Below are 20,762 nucleotides of genomic sequence, written 5' to 3' on the forward strand. Positions count from 1 at the left end.
ATGCGACAGAGTGCGCTGTCGCCCAATCCTCGGTAGTATAGTGGTTAGTATCCCCGCCTGTCACGCGGGAGACCGGGGTTCAATTCCCCGCCGGGGAGTCTGCGGCATTTTGAGAGGCCAGCTCCATATCTCAATGCAGGAGTGCCGATTTCAAGTCCCATGCGTTCCCAGGGCCGAGCGGTCTGCTCTTGTCAACAAACAAAACCTACGATACTCTCAATTCTGCTCTCCCAGGCCAACTTGTCCTTTCATCTACCAAGGAGATGATCATTTGAGACTTTCTCCTTTTTCGGCGACAAATGAAAACTGCCGTCCTCAAGAAGGCTCACCGGACCAGAAACCTTGTCTGCTTTCTTCCCCTTCCCCCACCCCCACTCCAGATGCTGACTTGCTCCAGCAATTTCTGTTTCCCACTCTGATTTTGTTGTCACTTCGTCCCGTCAGTGGGCATATAACTCCCACGCAAACGGGGTGCAAATTAAAACCTTTAAGCAACCGGTAGCGACAAATGAATGTGAGCTTTCCCCCTCTCCCTCGCTCCAATCAAAAAGGGGTCAGACCCCTCAGAGTTTGGACCCGATCCTGCCATCAAGGTGATGCAACACCATCCCCTGCTGCTGGCAGACTGTACTACACCCACAGTGGAAAGTCAAAGTCATCTGAGTGGCATCGTCTGCTCTTCTCGATAGAAGGACAAAGCCCAGTGCCTGGGTTAACATGAAGGTCAACACAGAGGCAAGCTTGAGAAAGCACGTGCAGGTACTCAACTGACACTGTTGGCATCATAGGAGCACCACAGTGTGGAAGCAGGCCATTCACACTGACCCTTCTGAAGAGAAACCCGTGCAGATCCATGCTTGGTACTGAGGGATCCCAGCAAAAGTTCACCGGTTCCCAATGTTGGGGACGTCCAGAACCAGGGCTCACAGTCTCCGAACGAAGGGCAAGCGATCCAGGAAGATTTTTTCTCTCAGAGAGTGGTGAACCTGTGGACTTGTCTCCCACAGGAAGATGCGGCTATGCCGGTTTGTGAGATACACTCCAAGAGGGAGCCGGACGTAGACCTTGCAGCTAAAGGGATCCAGGGGTACGGAGAGGAAGCTGGAGTGCTTACTGAAATTACATGTTCAATCATGATCACATTGAACGGTGGCGGTGTCTTGAAGGGCTGAATGGAACAAGTGAGGACTGCAGTTGCTGGAAATCCGAGTCTCGATCAGAGTGGCGCTGGAAACGCAAAGCAAGTCAGGCAGCATCCTGATTTTCCTGCTCCTCGGATTCTGCCTGACTTGAAGGGCTGAATGGCCTACTCCTGCACTTAATTTCTACGTTTCGATGTTAAATGCATGGCTGAGAGATCTGATGCAGCGTACAGTAAAGTCACCCCACCGTCCTCCAGGAGCACTGCTCTCTGATGAGGAAGCGATTGATGGGTGGTAGTAGAACCTGAGGGGACGAGCTTGAAAAAGGGAAGCTTTCGTGCTGAGTCCATTTGGCAGTGGGAACTGAAGCCAGGCTGTTGGATTTGTGCTGTCGTACACAAATCAGTTTGTTAGAAGCAGGTAATGGGAGAGCGCGCGTGGATCAGCAGCAGACGAAGTTTAACGCAGACGGTAGGGCACAACGAAAAGGCTGTTTTACAGCAGCAGCAGCAGCAGCGGCGGATTACTTGAAAGATAGATAGTCGAATAATAAAACATGAAAACAACAATAACTATTCTCTTAATCATCTCCACAGAGGTAGAAGATGATCTAAAGGAGAACTCAAATTGACAACAAAATCCAAATTTCACATAAGAACATTCTACCTAATACGGATGCGACAGAGTGCGCTGAGGCCCAATCCTCGGTAGTATAGTGGTTAGTATCCCCGCCTGTCACGCGGGAGACCGGGGTTCAATTCCCCGCCGGGGAGTCTGCGGCATTTTGAGAGGCCAGCTCCATATCTCAATGCAGGAGTGCCGATTTCAAGTCCCATGCGTTCCCAGGGCCGAGCGGTCTGCTCTTGTCAACAAACAAAACCTACGATACTCTCAATTCTGCTCTCCCAGGCCAACTTGTCCTTTCATCTACCAAGGAGATGATCATTTGAGACTTCCTCCTTTTTCGGCGACAAATGAAAACTGCCGTCCTCAAGAAGGCTCACCGGACCAGAAACCTTGTCTGCTTTCTTCCCCTTCCCCCACCCCCACTCCAGATGCTGACTTGCTCCAGCAATTTCTGTTTCCCACTCTGATTTTGTTGTCACTTCGTCCCGTCAGTGGGCATATAACTCCCACGCAAACGGGGTGCAAATTAAAACCTTTAAGCAACCGGTAGCGACAAATGAATGTGAGCTTTCCCCCTCTCCCTCGCTCCAATCAAAAAGGGGTCAGACCCCTCAGAGTTTGGACCCGATCCTGCCATCAAGGTGATGCAACACCATCCCCTGCTGCTGGCAGACTGTACTACACCCACAGTGGAAAGTCAAAGTCATCTGAGTGGCATCGTCTGCTCTTCTCGATAGAAGGACAAAGCCCAGTGCCTGGGTTAACATGAAGGTCAACACAGAGGCAAGCTTGAGAAAGCACGTGCAGGTACTCAACCGACACTGTTGGCATCATAGGAGCACCACAGTGTGGAAGCAGGCCATTCACACTGACCCTTCTGAAGAGAAACCCGTGCAGATCCATGCTTGGTACTGAGGGATCCCAGCAAAAGTTCACCGGTTCCCAATGTTGGGGACGTCCAGAACCAGGGCTCACAGTCTCCGAACGAAGGGCAAGCGATCCAGGAAGATTTTTTCTCTCAGAGAGTGGTGAACCTGTGGACTTGTCTCCCACAGGAAGATGCGGCTATGCCGGTTTGTGAGATACACTCCAAGAGGGAGCCGGACGTAGACCTTGCAGCTAAAGGGATCCAGGGGTACGGAGAGGAAGCTGGAGTGCTTACTGAAATTACATGTTCAATCATGATCACATTGAACGGTGGCGGTGTCTTGAAGGGCTGAATGGAACAAGTGAGGACTGCAGTTGCTGGAAATCCGAGTCTCGATCAGAGTGGCGCTGGAAACGCAAAGCAAGTCAGGCAGCATCCTGATTTTCCTGCTCCTCGGATTCTGCCTGACTTGAAGGGCTGAATGGCCTACTCCTGCACTTAATTTCTACGTTTCGATGTTAAATGCATGGCTGAGAGATCTGATGCAGCGTACAGTAAAGTCACCCCACCGTCCTCCAGGAGCACTGCTCTCTGATGAGGAAGCGATTGATGGGTGGTAGTAGAACCTGAGGGGACGAGCTTGAAAAAGGGAAGCTTTCGTGCTGAGTCCATTTGGCAGTGGGAATTGAAGCCAGGCTGTTGGATTTGTGCTGTCGTACACAAATCAGTTTGTTAGAAGCAGGTAATGGGAGAGCGCGCGTGGATCAGCAGCAGACGAAGTTTAACGCAGACGGTAGGGCACAACGAAAAGGCTGTTTTACAGCAGCAGCAGCAGCGGCGGATTACTTGAAAGATAGATAGTCGAATAATAAAACATGAAAACAACAATAACTATTCTCTTAATCATCTCCACAGAGGTAGAAGATGATCTAAAGGAGAACTCAAATTGACAACAAAATCCAAATTTCACATAAGAACATTCTACCTAATACGGATGCGACAGAGTGCGCTGTCGCCCAATCCTCGGTAGTATAGTGGTTAGTATCCCCGCCTGTCACGCGGGAGACCGGGGTTCAATTCCCCGCCGGGGAGTCTGCGGCATTTTGAGAGGCCAGCTCCATATCTCAATGCAGGAGTGCCGATTTCAAGTCCCATGCGTTCCCAGGGCCGAGCGGTCTGCTCTTGTCAACAAACAAAACCTACGATACTCTCAATTCTGCTCTCCCAGGCCAACTTGTCCTTTCATCTACCAAGGAGATGATCATTTGAGACTTCCTCCTTTTTCGGCGACAAATGAAAACTGCCGTCCTCAAGAAGGCTCACCGGACCAGAAACCTTGTCTGCTTTCTTCCCCTTCCCCCACCCCCACTCCAGATGCTGACTTGCTCCAGCAATTTCTGTTTCCCACTCTGATTTTGTTGTCACTTCGTCCCGTCAGTGGGCATATAACTCCCACGCAAACGGGGTGCAAATTAAAACCTTTAAGCAACCGGTAGCGACAAATGAATGTGAGCTTTCCCCCTCTCCCTCGCTCCAATCAAAAAGGGGTCAGACCCCTCAGAGTTTGGACCCGATCCTGCCATCAAGGTGATGCAACACCATCCCCTGCTGCTGGCAGACTGTACTACACCCACAGTGGAAAGTCAAAGTCATCTGAGTGGCATCGTCTGCTCTTCTCGATAGAAGGACAAAGCCCAGTGCCTGGGTTAACATGAAGGTCAACACAGAGGCAAGCTTGAGAAAGCACGTGCAGGTACTCAACCGACACTGTTGGCATCATAGGAGCACCACAGTGTGGAAGCAGGCCATTCACACTGACCCTTCTGAAGAGAAACCCGTGCAGATCCATGCTTGGTACTGAGGGATCCCAGCAAAAGTTCACCGGTTCCCAATGTTGGGGACGTCCAGAACCAGGGCTCACAGTCTCCGAACGAAGGGCAAGCGATCCAGGAAGATTTTTTCTCTCAGAGAGTGGTGAACCTGTGGACTTGTCTCCCACAGGAAGATGCGGCTATGCCGGTTTGTGAGATACACTCCAAGAGGGAGCCGGACGTAGACCTTGCAGCTAAAGGGATCCAGGGGTACGGAGAGGAAGCTGGAGTGCTTACTGAAATTACATGTTCAATCATGATCACATTGAACGGTGGCGGTGTCTTGAAGGGCTGAATGGAACAAGTGAGGACTGCAGTTGCTGGAAATCCGAGTCTCGATCAGAGTGGCGCTGGAAACGCAAAGCAAGTCAGGCAGCATCCTGATTTTCCTGCTCCTCGGATTCTGCCTGACTTGAAGGGCTGAATGGCCTACTCCTGCACTTAATTTCTACGTTTCGATGTTAAATGCATGGCTGAGAGATCTGATGCAGCGTACAGTAAAGTCACCCCACCGTCCTCCAGGAGCACTGCTCTCTGATGAGGAAGCGATTGATGGGTGGTAGTAGAACCTGAGGGGACGAGCTTGAAAAAGGGAAGCTTTCGTGCTGAGTCCATTTGGCAGTGGGAATTGAAGCCAGGCTGTTGGATTTGTGCTGTCGTACACAAATCAGTTTGTTAGAAGCAGGTAATGGGAGAGCGCGCGTGGATCAGCAGCAGACGAAGTTTAACGCAGACGGTAGGGCACAACGAAAAGGCTGTTTTACAGCAGCAGCAGCAGCAGCGGCGGATTACTTGAAAGATAGATAGTCGAATAATAAAACATGAAAACAACAATAACTATTCTCTTAATCATCTCCACAGAGGTAGAAGATGATCTAAAGGAGAACTCAAATTGACAACAAAATCCAAATTTCACATAAGAACATTCTACCTAATACGGATGCGACAGAGTGCGCTGTCGCCCAATCCTCGGTAGTATAGTGGTTAGTATCCCCGCCTGTCACGCGGGAGACCGGGGTTCAATTCCCCGCCGGGGAGTCTGCGGCATTTTGAGAGGCCAGCTCCATATCTCAATGCAGGAGTGCCGATTTCAAGTCCCATGCGTTCCCAGGGCCGAGCGGTCTGCTCTTGTCAACAAACAAAACCTACGATACTCTCAATTCTGCTCTCCCAGGCCAACTTGTCCTTTCATCTACCAAGGAGATGATCATTTGAGACTTCCTCCTTTTTCGGCGACAAATGAAAACTGCCGTCCTCAAGAAGGCTCACCGGACCAGAAACCTTGTCTGCTTTCTTCCCCTTCCCCCACCCCCACTCCAGATGCTGACTTGCTCCAGCAATTTCTGTTTCCCACTCTGATTTTGTTGTCACTTCGTCCCGTCAGTGGGCATATAACTCCCACGCAAACGGGGTGCAAATTAAAACCTTTAAGCAACCGGTAGCGACAAATGAATGTGAGCTTTCCCCCTCTCCCTCGCTCCAATCAAAAAGGGGTCAGACCCCTCAGAGTTTGGACCCGATCCTGCCATCAAGGTGATGCAACACCATCCCCTGCTGCTGGCAGACTGTACTACACCCACAGTGGAAAGTCAAAGTCATCTGAGTGGCATCGTCTGCTCTTCTCGATAGAAGGACAAAGCCCAGTGCCTGGGTTAACATGAAGGTCAACACAGAGGCAAGCTTGAGAAAGCACGTGCAGGTACTCAACCGACACTGTTGGCATCATAGGAGCACCACAGTGTGGAAGCAGGCCATTCACACTGACCCTTCTGAAGAGAAACCCGTGCAGATCCATGCTTGGTACTGAGGGATCCCAGCAAAAGTTCACCGGTTCCCAATGTTGGGGACGTCCAGAACCAGGGCTCACAGTCTCCGAACGAAGGGCAAGCGATCCAGGAAGATTTTTTCTCTCAGAGAGTGGTGAACCTGTGGACTTGTCTCCCACAGGAAGATGCGGCTATGCCGGTTTGTGAGATACACTCCAAGAGGGAGCCGGACGTAGACCTTGCAGCTAAAGGGATCCAGGGGTACGGAGAGGAAGCTGGAGTGCTTACTGAAATTACATGTTCAATCATGATCACATTGAACGGTGGCGGTGTCTTGAAGGGCTGAATGGAACAAGTGAGGACTGCAGTTGCTGGAAATCCGAGTCTCGATCAGAGTGGCGCTGGAAACGCAAAGCAAGTCAGGCAGCATCCTGATTTTCCTGCTCCTCGGATTCTGCCTGACTTGAAGGGCTGAATGGCCTACTCCTGCACTTAATTTCTACGTTTCGATGTTAAATGCATGGCTGAGAGATCTGATGCAGCGTACAGTAAAGTCACCCCACCGTCCTCCAGGAGCACTGCTCTCTGATGAGGAAGCGATTGATGGGTGGTAGTAGAACCTGAGGGGACGAGCTTGAAAAAGGGAAGCTTTCGTGCTGAGTCCATTTGGCAGTGGGAATTGAAGCCAGGCTGTTGGATTTGTGCTGTCGTACACAAATCAGTTTGTTAGAAGCAGGTAATGGGAGAGCGCGCGTGGATCAGCAGCAGACGAAGTTTAACGCAGACGGTAGGGCACAACGAAAAGGCTGTTTTACAGCAGCAGCAGCAGCAGCGGCGGATTACTTGAAAGATAGATAGTCGAATAATAAAACATGAAAACAACAATAACTATTCTCTTAATCATCTCCACAGAGGTAGAAGATGATCTAAAGGAGAACTCAAATTGACAACAAAATCCAAATTTCACATAAGAACATTCTACCTAATACGGATGCGACAGAGTGCGCTGTCGCCCAATCCTCGGTAGTATAGTGGTTAGTATCCCCGCCTGTCACGCGGGAGACCGGGGTTCAATTCCCCGCCGGGGAGTCTGCGGCATTTTGAGAGGCCAGCTCCATATCTCAATGCAGGAGTGCCGATTTCAAGTCCCATGCGTTCCCAGGGCCGAGCGGTCTGCTCTTGTCAACAAACAAAACCTACGATACTCTCAATTCTGCTCTCCCAGGCCAACTTGTCCTTTCATCTACCAAGGAGATGATCATTTGAGACTTCCTCCTTTTTCGGCGACAAATGAAAACTGCCGTCCTCAAGAAGGCTCACCGGACCAGAAACCTTGTCTGCTTTCTTCCCCTTCCCCCACCCCCACTCCAGATGCTGACTTGCTCCAGCAATTTCTGTTTCCCACTCTGATTTTGTTGTCACTTCGTCCCGTCAGTGGGCATATAACTCCCACGCAAACGGGGTGCAAATTAAAACCTTTAAGCAACCGGTAGCGACAAATGAATGTGAGCTTTCCCCCTCTCCCTCGCTCCAATCAAAAAGGGGTCAGACCCCTCAGAGTTTGGACCCGATCCTGCCATCAAGGTGATGCAACACCATCCCCTGCTGCTGGCAGACTGTACTACACCCACAGTGGAAAGTCAAAGTCATCTGAGTGGCATCGTCTGCTCTTCTCGATAGAAGGACAAAGCCCAGTGCCTGGGTTAACATGAAGGTCAACACAGAGGCAAGCTTGAGAAAGCACGTGCAGGTACTCAACCGACACTGTTGGCATCATAGGAGCACCACAGTGTGGAAGCAGGCCATTCACACTGACCCTTCTGAAGAGAAACCCGTGCAGATCCATGCTTGGTACTGAGGGATCCCAGCAAAAGTTCACCGGTTCCCAATGTTGGGGACGTCCAGAACCAGGGCTCACAGTCTCCGAACGAAGGGCAAGCGATCCAGGAAGATTTTTTCTCTCAGAGAGTGGTGAACCTGTGGACTTGTCTCCCACAGGAAGATGCGGCTATGCCGGTTTGTGAGATACACTCCAAGAGGGAGCCGGACGTAGACCTTGCAGCTAAAGGGATCCAGGGGTACGGAGAGGAAGCTGGAGTGCTTACTGAAATTACATGTTCAATCATGATCACATTGAACGGTGGCGGTGTCTTGAAGGGCTGAATGGAACAAGTGAGGACTGCAGTTGCTGGAAATCCGAGTCTCGATCAGAGTGGCGCTGGAAACGCAAAGCAAGTCAGGCAGCATCCTGATTTTCCTGCTCCTCGGATTCTGCCTGACTTGAAGGGCTGAATGGCCTACTCCTGCACTTAATTTCTACGTTTCGATGTTAAATGCATGGCTGAGAGATCTGATGCAGCGTACAGTAAAGTCACCCCACCGTCCTCCAGGAGCACTGCTCTCTGATGAGGAAGCGATTGATGGGTGGTAGTAGAACCTGAGGGGACGAGCTTGAAAAAGGGAAGCTTTCGTGCTGAGTCCATTTGGCAGTGGGAATTGAAGCCAGGCTGTTGGATTTGTGCTGTCGTACACAAATCAGTTTGTTAGAAGCAGGTAATGGGAGAGCGCGCGTGGATCAGCAGCAGACGAAGTTTAACGCAGACGGTAGGGCACAACGAAAAGGCTGTTTTACAGCAGCAGCAGCAGCAGCGGCGGATTACTTGAAAGATAGATAGTCGAATAATAAAACATGAAAACAACAATAACTATTCTCTTAATCATCTCCACAGAGGTAGAAGATGATCTAAAGGAGAACTCAAATTGACAACAAAATCCAAATTTCACATAAGAACATTCTACCTAATACGGATGCGACAGAGTGCGCTGTCGCCCAATCCTCGGTAGTATAGTGGTTAGTATCCCCGCCTGTCACGCGGGAGACCGGGGTTCAATTCCCCGCCGGGGAGTCTGCGGCATTTTGAGAGGCCAGCTCCATATCTCAATGCAGGAGTGCCGATTTCAAGTCCCATGCGTTCCCAGGGCCGAGCGGTCTGCTCTTGTCAACAAACAAAACCTACGATACTCTCAATTCTGCTCTCCCAGGCCAACTTGTCCTTTCATCTACCAAGGAGATGATCATTTGAGACTTCCTCCTTTTTCGGCGACAAATGAAAACTGCCGTCCTCAAGAAGGCTCACCGGACCAGAAACCTTGTCTGCTTTCTTCCCCTTCCCCCACCCCCACTCCAGATGCTGACTTGCTCCAGCAATTTCTGTTTCCCACTCTGATTTTGTTGTCACTTCGTCCCGTCAGTGGGCATATAACTCCCACGCAAACGGGGTGCAAATTAAAACCTTTAAGCAACCGGTAGCGACAAATGAATGTGAGCTTTCCCCCTCTCCCTCGCTCCAATCAAAAAGGGGTCAGACCCCTCAGAGTTTGGACCCGATCCTGCCATCAAGGTGATGCAACACCATCCCCTGCTGCTGGCAGACTGTACTACACCCACAGTGGAAAGTCAAAGTCATCTGAGTGGCATCGTCTGCTCTTCTCGATAGAAGGACAAAGCCCAGTGCCTGGGTTAACATGAAGGTCAACACAGAGGCAAGCTTGAGAAAGCACGTGCAGGTACTCAACCGACACTGTTGGCATCATAGGAGCACCACAGTGTGGAAGCAGGCCATTCACACTGACCCTTCTGAAGAGAAACCCGTGCAGATCCATGCTTGGTACTGAGGGATCCCAGCAAAAGTTCACCGGTTCCCAATGTTGGGGACGTCCAGAACCAGGGCTCACAGTCTCCGAACGAAGGGCAAGCGATCCAGGAAGATTTTTTCTCTCAGAGAGTGGTGAACCTGTGGACTTGTCTCCCACAGGAAGATGCGGCTATGCCGGTTTGTGAGATACACTCCAAGAGGGAGCCGGACGTAGACCTTGCAGCTAAAGGGATCCAGGGGTACGGAGAGGAAGCTGGAGTGCTTACTGAAATTACATGTTCAATCATGATCACATTGAACGGTGGCGGTGTCTTGAAGGGCTGAATGGAACAAGTGAGGACTGCAGTTGCTGGAAATCCGAGTCTCGATCAGAGTGGCGCTGGAAACGCAAAGCAAGTCAGGCAGCATCCTGATTTTCCTGCTCCTCGGATTCTGCCTGACTTGAAGGGCTGAATGGCCTACTCCTGCACTTAATTTCTACGTTTCGATGTTAAATGCATGGCTGAGAGATCTGATGCAGCGTACAGTAAAGTCACCCCACCGTCCTCCAGGAGCACTGCTCTCTGATGAGGAAGCGATTGATGGGTGGTAGTAGAACCTGAGGGGACGAGCTTGAAAAAGGGAAGCTTTCGTGCTGAGTCCATTTGGCAGTGGGAATTGAAGCCAGGCTGTTGGATTTGTGCTGTCGTACACAAATCAGTTTGTTAGAAGCAGGTAATGGGAGAGCGCGCGTGGATCAGCAGCAGACGAAGTTTAACGCAGACGGTAGGGCACAACGAAAAGGCTGTTTTACAGCAGCAGCAGCAGCAGCGGCGGATTACTTGAAAGATAGATAGTCGAATAATAAAACATGAAAACAACAATAACTATTCTCTTAATCATCTCCACAGAGGTAGAAGATGATCTAAAGGAGAACTCAAATTGACAACAAAATCCAAATTTCACATAAGAACATTCTACCTAATACGGATGCGACAGAGTGCGCTGTCGCCCAATCCTCGGTAGTATAGTGGTTAGTATCCCCGCCTGTCACGCGGGAGACCGGGGTTCAATTCCCCGCCGGGGAGTCTGCGGCATTTTGAGAGGCCAGCTCCATATCTCAATGCAGGAGTGCCGATTTCAAGTCCCATGCGTTCCCAGGGCCGAGCGGTCTGCTCTTGTCAACAAACAAAACCTACGATACTCTCAATTCTGCTCTCCCAGGCCAACTTGTCCTTTCATCTACCAAGGAGATGATCATTTGAGACTTCCTCCTTTTTCGGCGACAAATGAAAACTGCCGTCCTCAAGAAGGCTCACCGGACCAGAAACCTTGTCTGCTTTCTTCCCCTTCCCCCACCCCCACTCCAGATGCTGACTTGCTCCAGCAATTTCTGTTTCCCACTCTGATTTTGTTGTCACTTCGTCCCGTCAGTGGGCATATAACTCCCACGCAAACGGGGTGCAAATTAAAACCTTTAAGCAACCGGTAGCGACAAATGAATGTGAGCTTTCCCCCTCTCCCTCGCTCCAATCAAAAAGGGGTCAGACCCCTCAGAGTTTGGACCCGATCCTGCCATCAAGGTGATGCAACACCATCCCCTGCTGCTGGCAGACTGTACTACACCCACAGTGGAAAGTCAAAGTCATCTGAGTGGCATCGTCTGCTCTTCTCGATAGAAGGACAAAGCCCAGTGCCTGGGTTAACATGAAGGTCAACACAGAGGCAAGCTTGAGAAAGCACGTGCAGGTACTCAACCGACACTGTTGGCATCATAGGAGCACCACAGTGTGGAAGCAGGCCATTCACACTGACCCTTCTGAAGAGAAACCCGTGCAGATCCATGCTTGGTACTGAGGGATCCCAGCAAAAGTTCACCGGTTCCCAATGTTGGGGACGTCCAGAACCAGGGCTCACAGTCTCCGAACGAAGGGCAAGCGATCCAGGAAGATTTTTTCTCTCAGAGAGTGGTGAACCTGTGGACTTGTCTCCCACAGGAAGATGCGGCTATGCCGGTTTGTGAGATACACTCCAAGAGGGAGCCGGACGTAGACCTTGCAGCTAAAGGGATCCAGGGGTACGGAGAGGAAGCTGGAGTGCTTACTGAAATTACATGTTCAATCATGATCACATTGAACGGTGGCGGTGTCTTGAAGGGCTGAATGGAACAAGTGAGGACTGCAGTTGCTGGAAATCCGAGTCTCGATCAGAGTGGCGCTGGAAACGCAAAGCAAGTCAGGCAGCATCCTGATTTTCCTGCTCCTCGGATTCTGCCTGACTTGAAGGGCTGAATGGCCTACTCCTGCACTTAATTTCTACGTTTCGATGTTAAATGCATGGCTGAGAGATCTGATGCAGCGTACAGTAAAGTCACCCCACCGTCCTCCAGGAGCACTGCTCTCTGATGAGGAAGCGATTGATGGGTGGTAGTAGAACCTGAGGGGACGAGCTTGAAAAAGGGAAGCTTTCGTGCTGAGTCCATTTGGCAGTGGGAATTGAAGCCAGGCTGTTGGATTTGTGCTGTCGTACACAAATCAGTTTGTTAGAAGCAGGTAATGGGAGAGCGCGCGTGGATCAGCAGCAGACGAAGTTTAACGCAGACGGTAGGGCACAACGAAAAGGCTGTTTTACAGCAGCAGCAGCAGCAGCGGCGGATTACTTGAAAGATAGATAGTCGAATAATAAAACATGAAAACAACAATAACTATTCTCTTAATCATCTCCACAGAGGTAGAAGATGATCTAAAGGAGAACTCAAATTGACAACAAAATCCAAATTTCACATAAGAACATTCTACCTAATACGGATGCGACAGAGTGCGCTGTCGCCCAATCCTCGGTAGTATAGTGGTTAGTATCCCCGCCTGTCACGCGGGAGACCGGGGTTCAATTCCCCGCCGGGGAGTCTGCGGCATTTTGAGAGGCCAGCTCCATATCTCAATGCAGGAGTGCCGATTTCAAGTCCCATGCGTTCCCAGGGCCGAGCGGTCTGCTCTTGTCAACAAACAAAACCTACGATACTCTCAATTCTGCTCTCCCAGGCCAACTTGTCCTTTCATCTACCAAGGAGATGATCATTTGAGACTTCCTCCTTTTTCGGCGACAAATGAAAACTGCCGTCCTCAAGAAGGCTCACCGGACCAGAAACCTTGTCTGCTTTCTTCCCCTTCCCCCACCCCCACTCCAGATGCTGACTTGCTCCAGCAATTTCTGTTTCCCACTCTGATTTTGTTGTCACTTCGTCCCGTCAGTGGGCATATAACTCCCACGCAAACGGGGTGCAAATTAAAACCTTTAAGCAACCGGTAGCGACAAATGAATGTGAGCTTTCCCCCTCTCCCTCGCTCCAATCAAAAAGGGGTCAGACCCCTCAGAGTTTGGACCCGATCCTGCCATCAAGGTGATGCAACACCATCCCCTGCTGCTGGCAGACTGTACTACACCCACAGTGGAAAGTCAAAGTCATCTGAGTGGCATCGTCTGCTCTTCTCGATAGAAGGACAAAGCCCAGTGCCTGGGTTAACATGAAGGTCAACACAGAGGCAAGCTTGAGAAAGCACGTGCAGGTACTCAACCGACACTGTTGGCATCATAGGAGCACCACAGTGTGGAAGCAGGCCATTCACACTGACCCTTCTGAAGAGAAACCCGTGCAGATCCATGCTTGGTACTGAGGGATCCCAGCAAAAGTTCACCGGTTCCCAATGTTGGGGACGTCCAGAACCAGGGCTCACAGTCTCCGAACGAAGGGCAAGCGATCCAGGAAGATTTTTTCTCTCAGAGAGTGGTGAACCTGTGGACTTGTCTCCCACAGGAAGATGCGGCTATGCCGGTTTGTGAGATACACTCCAAGAGGGAGCCGGACGTAGACCTTGCAGCTAAAGGGATCCAGGGGTACGGAGAGGAAGCTGGAGTGCTTACTGAAATTACATGTTCAATCATGATCACATTGAACGGTGGCGGTGTCTTGAAGGGCTGAATGGAACAAGTGAGGACTGCAGTTGCTGGAAATCCGAGTCTCGATCAGAGTGGCGCTGGAAACGCAAAGCAAGTCAGGCAGCATCCTGATTTTCCTGCTCCTCGGATTCTGCCTGACTTGAAGGGCTGAATGGCCTACTCCTGCACTTAATTTCTACGTTTCGATGTTAAATGCATGGCTGAGAGATCTGATGCAGCGTACAGTAAAGTCACCCCACCGTCCTCCAGGAGCACTGCTCTCTGATGAGGAAGCGATTGATGGGTGGTAGTAGAACCTGAGGGGACGAGCTTGAAAAAGGGAAGCTTTCGTGCTGAGTCCATTTGGCAGTGGGAATTGAAGCCAGGCTGTTGGATTTGTGCTGTCGTACACAAATCAGTTTGTTAGAAGCAGGTAATGGGAGAGCGCGCGTGGATCAGCAGCAGACGAAGTTTAACGCAGACGGTAGGGCACAACGAAAAGGCTGTTTTACAGCAGCAGCAGCAGCAGCGGCGGATTACTTGAAAGATAGATAGTCGAATAATAAAACATGAAAACAACAATAACTATTCTCTTAATCATCTCCACAGAGGTAGAAGATGATCTAAAGGAGAACTCAAATTGACAACAAAATCCAAATTTCACATAAGAACATTCTACCTAATACGGATGCGACAGAGTGCGCTGTCGCCCAATCCTCGGTAGTATAGTGGTTAGTATCCCCGCCTGTCACGCGGGAGACCGGGGTTCAATTCCCCGCCGGGGAGTCTGCGGCATTTTGAGAGGCCAGCTCCATATCTCAATGCAGGAGTGCCGATTTCAAGTCCCATGCGTTCCCAGGGCCGAGCGGTCTGCTCTTGTCAACAAACAAAACCTACGATACTCTCAATTCTGCTCTCCCAGGCCAACTTGTCCTTTCATCTACCAAGGAGATGATCATTTGAGACTTCCTCCTTTTTCGGCGACAAATGAAAACTGCCGTCCTCAAGAAGGCTCACCGGACCAGAAACCTTGTCTGCTTTCTTCCCCTTCCCCCACCCCCACTCCAGATGCTGACTTGCTCCAGCAATTTCTGTTTCCCACTCTGATTTTGTTGTCACTTCGTCCCGTCAGTGGGCATATAACTCCCACGCAAACGGGGTGCAAATTAAAACCTTTAAGCAACCGGTAGCGACAAATGAATGTGAGCTTTCCCCCTCTCCCTCGCTCCAATCAAAAAGGGGTCAGACCCCTCAGAGTTTGGACCCGATCCTGCCATCAAGGTGATGCAACACCATCCCCTGCTGCTGGCAGACTGTACTACACCCACAGTGGAAAGTCAAAGTCATCTGAGTGGCATCGTCTGCTCTTCTCGATAGAAGGACAAAGCCCAGTGCCTGGGTTAACATGAAGGTCAACACAGAGGCAAGCTTGAGAAAGCACGTGCAGGTACTCAACCGACACTGTTGGCATCATAGGAGCACCACAGTGTGGAAGCAGGCCATTCACACTGACCCTTCTGAAGAGAAACCCGTGCAGATCCATGCTTGGTACTGAGGGATCCCAGCAAAAGTTCACCGGTTCCCAATGTTGGGGACGTCCAGAACCAGGGCTCACAGTCTCCGAACGAAGGGCAAGCGATCCAGGAAGATTTTTTCTCTCAGAGAGTGGTGAACCTGTGGACTTGTCTCCCACAGGAAGATGCGGCTATGCCGGTTTGTGAGATACACTCCAAGAGGGAGCCGGACGTAGACCTTGCAGCTAAAGGGATCCAGGGGTACGGAGAGGAAGCTGGAGTGCTTACTGAAATTACATGTTCAATCATGATCACATTGAACGGTGGCGGTGTCTTGAAGGGCTGAATGGAACAAGTGAGGACTGCAGTTGCTGGAAATCCGAGTCTCGATCAGAGTGGCGCTGGAAACGCAAAGCAAGTCAGGCAGCATCCTGATTTTCCTGCTCCTCGGATTCTGCCTGACTTGAAGGGCTGAATGGCCTACTCCTGCACTTAATTTCTACGTTTCGATGTTAAATGCATGGCTGAGAGATCTGATGCAGCGTACAGTAAAGTCACCCCACCGTCCTCCAGGAGCACTGCTCTCTGATGAGGAAGCGATTGATGGGTGGTAGTAGAACCTGAGGGGACGAGCTTGAAAAAGGGAAGCTTTCGTGCTGAGTCCATTTGGCAGTGGGAATTGAAGCCAGGCTGTTGGATTTGTGCTGTCGTACACAAATCAGTTTGTTAGAAGCAGGTAATGGGAGAGCGCGCGTGGATCAGCAGCAGACGAAGTTTAACGCAGACGGCAGGGCACAACGAAAAGGCTGTTTTACAGCAGCAGCAGCAGCAGCGGCGGATTACTTGAAAGATAGATAGTCGAATAATAAAACATGAAAACAACAATAACTATTCTCTTAATCATCTCCACAGAGGTAGAAGATGATCTAAAGGAGAACTCAAATTGACAACAAAATCCAAATTTCACATAAGAACATTCTACCTAATACGGATGCGACAGAGTGCGCTGTCGCCCAATCCTCGGTAGTATAGTGGTTAGTATCCCCGCCTGTCACGCGGGAGACCGGGGTTCAATTCCCCGCCGGGGAGTCTGCGGCATTTTGAGAGGCCAGCTCCATATCTCAATGCAGGAGTGCCGATTTCAAGTCCCATGCGTTCCCAGGGCCGAGCGGTCTGCTCTTGTCAACAAACAAAACCTACGATACTCTCAATTCTGCTCTCCCAGGCCAACTTGTCCTTTCATCTACCAAGGAGATGATCATTTGAGACTTCCTCCTTTTTCGGCGACAAATGAAAACTGCCGTCCTCAAGAAGGCTCACCGGACCAGAAACCTTGTCTGCTTTCTTCCCCTTCCCCCACCCCCACTCCAGATGCTGACTTGCTCCAGCAATTTCTGTTTCCCACTCTGATTTTGTTGTCACTTCGTCCCGTCAGTGGGCATATAACTCCCACGCAAACGGGGTGCAAATTAAAACCTTTAAGCAACCGGTAGCGACAAATGAATGTGAGCTTTCCCCCTCTCCCTCGCTCCAATCAAAAAGGGGTCAGACCCCTCAGAGTTTGGACCCGATCCTGCCATCAAGGTGATGCAACACCATCCCCTGCTGCTGGCAGACTGTACTACACCCACAGTGGAAAGTCAAAGTCATCTGAGTGGCATCGTCTGCTCTTCTCGATAGAAGGACAAAGCCCAGTGCCTGGGTTAACATGAAGGTCAACACAGAGGCAAGCTTGAGAAAGCACGTGCAGGTACTCAACCGACACTGTTGGCATCATAGGAGCACCACAGTGTGGAAGCAGGCCATTCACACTGACCCTTCTGAAGAGAAACCCGTGCAGATCCATGCTTGGTACTGAGGGATCCCAGCAAAAGTTCACCGGTTCCCAATGTTGGGGACGTCCAGAACCAGGGCTCACAGTCTCCGAACGAAGGGCAAGCGATCCAGGAAGATTTTTTCTCTCAGAGAGTGGTGAACCTGTGGACTTGTCTCCCACAGGAAGATGCGGCTATGCCGGTTTGTGAGATACACTCCAAGAGGGAGCCGGACGTAGACCTTGCAGCTAAAGGGATCCAGGGGTACGGAGAGGAAGCTGGAGTGCTTACTGAAATTACATGTTCAATCATGATCACATTGAACGGTGGCGGTGTCTTGAAGGGCTGAATGGAACAAGTGAGGACTGCAGTTGCTGGAAATCCGAGTCTCGATCAGAGTGGCGCTGGAAACGCAAAGCAAGTCAGGCAGCATCCTGATTTTCCTGCTCCTCGGATTCTGCCTGACTTGAAGGGCTGAATGGCCTACTCCTGCACTTAATTTCTACGTTTCGATGTTAAATGCATGGCTGAGAGATCTGATGCAGCGTACAGTAAAGTCACCCCACCGTCCTCCAGGAGCACTGCTCTCTGATGAGGAAGCGATTGATGGGTGGTAGTAGAACCTGAGGGGACGAGCTTGAAAAAGGGAAGCTTTCGTGCTGAGTCCATTTGGCAGTGGGAATTGAAGCCAGGCTGTTGGATTTGTGCTGTCGTACACAAATCAGTTTGTTAGAAGCAGGTAATGGGAGAGCGCGCGTGGATCAGCAGCAGACGAAGTTTAACGCAGACGGTAGGGCACAACGAAAAGGCTGTTTTACAGCATCAGCAGCAGCAGCGGCGGATTACTTGAAAGATAGATAGTCGAATAATAAAACATGAAAACAACAATAACTATTCTCTTAATCATCTCCACAGAGGTAGAAGATGATCTAAAGGAGAACTCAAATTGACAACAAAATCCAAATTTCACATAAGAACATTCTACCTAATACGGATGCGACAGAGTGCGCTGTCGCCCAATCCTCGGTAGTATAGTGGTTAGTATCCCCGCCTGTCACGCGGGAGACCGGGGTTCAATTCCCCGCCGGGGAGTCTGCGGCATTTTGAGAGGCCAGCTCCATATCTCAATGCAGGAGTGCCGATTTCAAGTCCCATGCGTTCCCAGGGCCGAGCGGTCTGCTCTTGTCAACAAACAAAACCTACGATACTCTCAATTCTGCTCTCCCAGGCCAACTTGTCCTTTCATCTACCAAGGAGATGATCATTTGAGACTTCCTCCTTTTTCGGCGACAAATGAAAACTGCCGTCCTCAAGAAGGCTCACCGGACCAGAAACCTTGTCTGCTTTCTTCCCCTTCCCCCACCCCCACTCCAGATGCTGACTTGCTCCAGCAATTTCTGTTTCCCACTCTGATTTTGTTGTCACTTCGTCCCGTCAGTGGGCATATAACTCCCACGCAAACGGGGTGCAAATTAAAACCTTTAAGCAACCGGTAGCGACAAATGAATGTGAGCTTTCCCCCTCTCCCTCGCTCCAATCAAAAAGGGGTCAGACCCCTCAGAGTTTGGACCCGATCCTGCCATCAACGTGATGCAACACCATCCCCTGCTGCTGGCAGACTGTATTACACCCACAGTGGAAAGTCAAAGTCATCTGAGTGGCATCGTCTGCTCTTCTCGATAGAAGGACAAAGCCCAGTGCCTGGGTTAACATGAAGGTCAACACAGAGGCAAGCTTGAGAAAGCACGTGCAGGTACTCAACCGACACTGTTGGCATCATAGGAGCACCACAGTGTGGAAGCAGGCCATTCACACTGACCCTTCTGAAGAGAAACCCGTGCAGATCCATGCTTGGTACTGAGGGATCCCAGCAAAAGTTCACCGGTTCCCAATGTTGGGGACGTCCAGAACCAGGGCTCACAGTCTCCGAACGAAGGGCAAGCGATCCAGGAAGATTTTTTCTCTCAGAGAGTGGTGAACCTGTGGACTTGTCTCCCACAGGAAGATGCGGCTATGCCGGTTTGTGAGATACACTCCAAGAGGGAGCCGGACGTAGACCTTGCAGCTAAAGGGATCCAGGGGTACGGAGAGGAAGCTGGAGTGCTTACTGAAATTACATGTTCAATCATGATCACATTGAACGGTGGCGGTGTCTTGAAGGGCTGAATGGAACAAGTGAGGACTGCAGTTGCTGGAAATCCGAGTCTCGATCAGAGTGGCGCTGGAAACGCAAAGCAAGTCAGGCAGCATCCTGATTTTCCTGCTCCTCGGATTCTGCCTGACTTGAAGGGCTGAATGGCCTACTCCTGCACTTAATTTCTACGTTTCGATGTTAAATGCATGGCTGAGAGATCTGATGCAGCGTACAGTAAAGTCACCCCACCGTCCTCCAGGAGCACTGCTCTCTGATGAGGAAGCGATTGATGGGTGGTAGTAGAACCTGAGGGGACGAGCTTGAAAAAGGGAAGCTTTCGTGCTGAGTCCATTTGGCAGTGGGAATTGAAGCCAGGCTGTTGGATTTGTGCTGTCGTACACAAATCAGTTTGTTAGAAGCAGGTAATGGGAGAGCGCGCGTGGATCAGCAGCAGACGAAGTTTAACGCAGACGGCAGGGCACAACGAAAAGGCTGTTTTACAGCAGCAGCAGCAGCAGCGGCGGATTACTTGAAAGATAGATAGTCGAATAATAAAACATGAAAACAACAATAACTATTCTCTTAATCATCTCCACAGAGGTAGAAGATGATCTAAAGGAGAACTCAAATTGACAACAAAATCCAAATTTCACATAAGAACATTCTACCTAATACGGATGCGACAGAGTGCGCTGTCGCCCAATCCTCGGTAGTATAGTGGTTAGTATCCCCGCCTGTCACGCGGGAGACCGGGGTTCAATTCCCCGCCGGGGAGTCTGCGGCATTTTGAGAGGCCAGCTCCATATCTCAATGCAGGAGTGCCGATTTCAAGTCCCATGCGTTCCCAGGGCCGAGCGGTCTGCTCTTGTCAACAAACAAAACCTACGATACTCTCAATTCTGCTCTCCCAGGCCAACTTGTCCTTTCATCTACCAAGGAGATGATCATTTGAGACTTCCTCCTTTTTCGGCGACAAATGAAAACTGCCGTCCTCAAGAAGGCTCACCGGACCAGAAACCTTGTCTGCTTTCTTCCCCTTCCCCCACCCCCACTCCAGATGCTGACTTGCTCCAGCAATTTCTGTTTCCCACTCTGATTTTGTTGTCACTTCGTCCCGTCAGTGGGCATATAACTCCCACGCAAACGGGGTGCAAATTAAAACCTTTAAGCAACCGGTAGCGACAAATGAATGTGAGCTTTCCCCCTCTCCCTCGCTCCAATCAAAAAGGGGTCAGACCCCTCAGAGTTTGGACCCGATCCTGCCATCAAGGTGATGCAACACCATCCCCTGCTGCTGGCAGACTGTACTACACCCACAGTGGAAAGTCAAAGTCATCTGAGTGGCATCGTCTGCTCTTCTCGATAGAAGGACAAAGCCCAGTGCCTGGGTTAACATGAAGGTCAACACAGAGGCAAGCTTGAGAAAGCACGTGCAGGTACTCAACCGACACTGTT

General features: G+C 50.5%; 12 non-coding genes across 12 annotated transcripts; all 12 read left to right on the plus strand.

Annotated features, from left to right (window-relative positions):
• Positions 1 to 26: 26 nt before the first annotated feature.
• Positions 27 to 98, plus strand: trnad-guc (transfer RNA aspartic acid (anticodon GUC)). The gene has a single exon. It is a non-coding gene; the product is annotated as a tRNA-Asp (tRNA).
• Positions 99 to 1,843: 1,745 nt separating this feature from the next.
• On the plus strand, positions 1,844 to 1,915 carry trnad-guc (transfer RNA aspartic acid (anticodon GUC)). Its single transcript has one exon. It is a non-coding gene; the product is annotated as a tRNA-Asp (tRNA).
• Positions 1,916 to 3,657: 1,742 nt separating this feature from the next.
• On the plus strand, positions 3,658 to 3,729 carry trnad-guc (transfer RNA aspartic acid (anticodon GUC)). The gene has a single exon. It is a non-coding gene; the product is annotated as a tRNA-Asp (tRNA).
• Positions 3,730 to 5,474: 1,745 nt separating this feature from the next.
• Positions 5,475 to 5,546, plus strand: trnad-guc (transfer RNA aspartic acid (anticodon GUC)). The gene has a single exon. It is a non-coding gene; the product is annotated as a tRNA-Asp (tRNA).
• Positions 5,547 to 7,291: 1,745 nt separating this feature from the next.
• On the plus strand, positions 7,292 to 7,363 carry trnad-guc (transfer RNA aspartic acid (anticodon GUC)). The gene has a single exon. It is a non-coding gene; the product is annotated as a tRNA-Asp (tRNA).
• Positions 7,364 to 9,108: 1,745 nt separating this feature from the next.
• On the plus strand, positions 9,109 to 9,180 carry trnad-guc (transfer RNA aspartic acid (anticodon GUC)). Its single transcript has one exon. It is a non-coding gene; the product is annotated as a tRNA-Asp (tRNA).
• Positions 9,181 to 10,925: 1,745 nt separating this feature from the next.
• trnad-guc (transfer RNA aspartic acid (anticodon GUC)) lies at positions 10,926 to 10,997 on the plus strand. Its single transcript has one exon. It is a non-coding gene; the product is annotated as a tRNA-Asp (tRNA).
• Positions 10,998 to 12,742: 1,745 nt separating this feature from the next.
• On the plus strand, positions 12,743 to 12,814 carry trnad-guc (transfer RNA aspartic acid (anticodon GUC)). The gene has a single exon. It is a non-coding gene; the product is annotated as a tRNA-Asp (tRNA).
• Positions 12,815 to 14,559: 1,745 nt separating this feature from the next.
• trnad-guc (transfer RNA aspartic acid (anticodon GUC)) lies at positions 14,560 to 14,631 on the plus strand. The gene has a single exon. It is a non-coding gene; the product is annotated as a tRNA-Asp (tRNA).
• A 1,745-nt stretch (positions 14,632 to 16,376) lies between these two features.
• Positions 16,377 to 16,448, plus strand: trnad-guc (transfer RNA aspartic acid (anticodon GUC)). Its single transcript has one exon. It is a non-coding gene; the product is annotated as a tRNA-Asp (tRNA).
• A 1,745-nt stretch (positions 16,449 to 18,193) lies between these two features.
• On the plus strand, positions 18,194 to 18,265 carry trnad-guc (transfer RNA aspartic acid (anticodon GUC)). Its single transcript has one exon. It is a non-coding gene; the product is annotated as a tRNA-Asp (tRNA).
• A 1,745-nt stretch (positions 18,266 to 20,010) lies between these two features.
• trnad-guc (transfer RNA aspartic acid (anticodon GUC)) lies at positions 20,011 to 20,082 on the plus strand. The gene has a single exon. It is a non-coding gene; the product is annotated as a tRNA-Asp (tRNA).
• Positions 20,083 to 20,762: the final 680 nt, after the last annotated feature.

Source organism: Chiloscyllium punctatum, chromosome 30, assembly GCF_047496795.1.
Source record: "Chiloscyllium punctatum isolate Juve2018m chromosome 30, sChiPun1.3, whole genome shotgun sequence".
Lineage (NCBI taxonomy): Eukaryota > Metazoa > Chordata > Chondrichthyes > Orectolobiformes > Hemiscylliidae > Chiloscyllium > Chiloscyllium punctatum.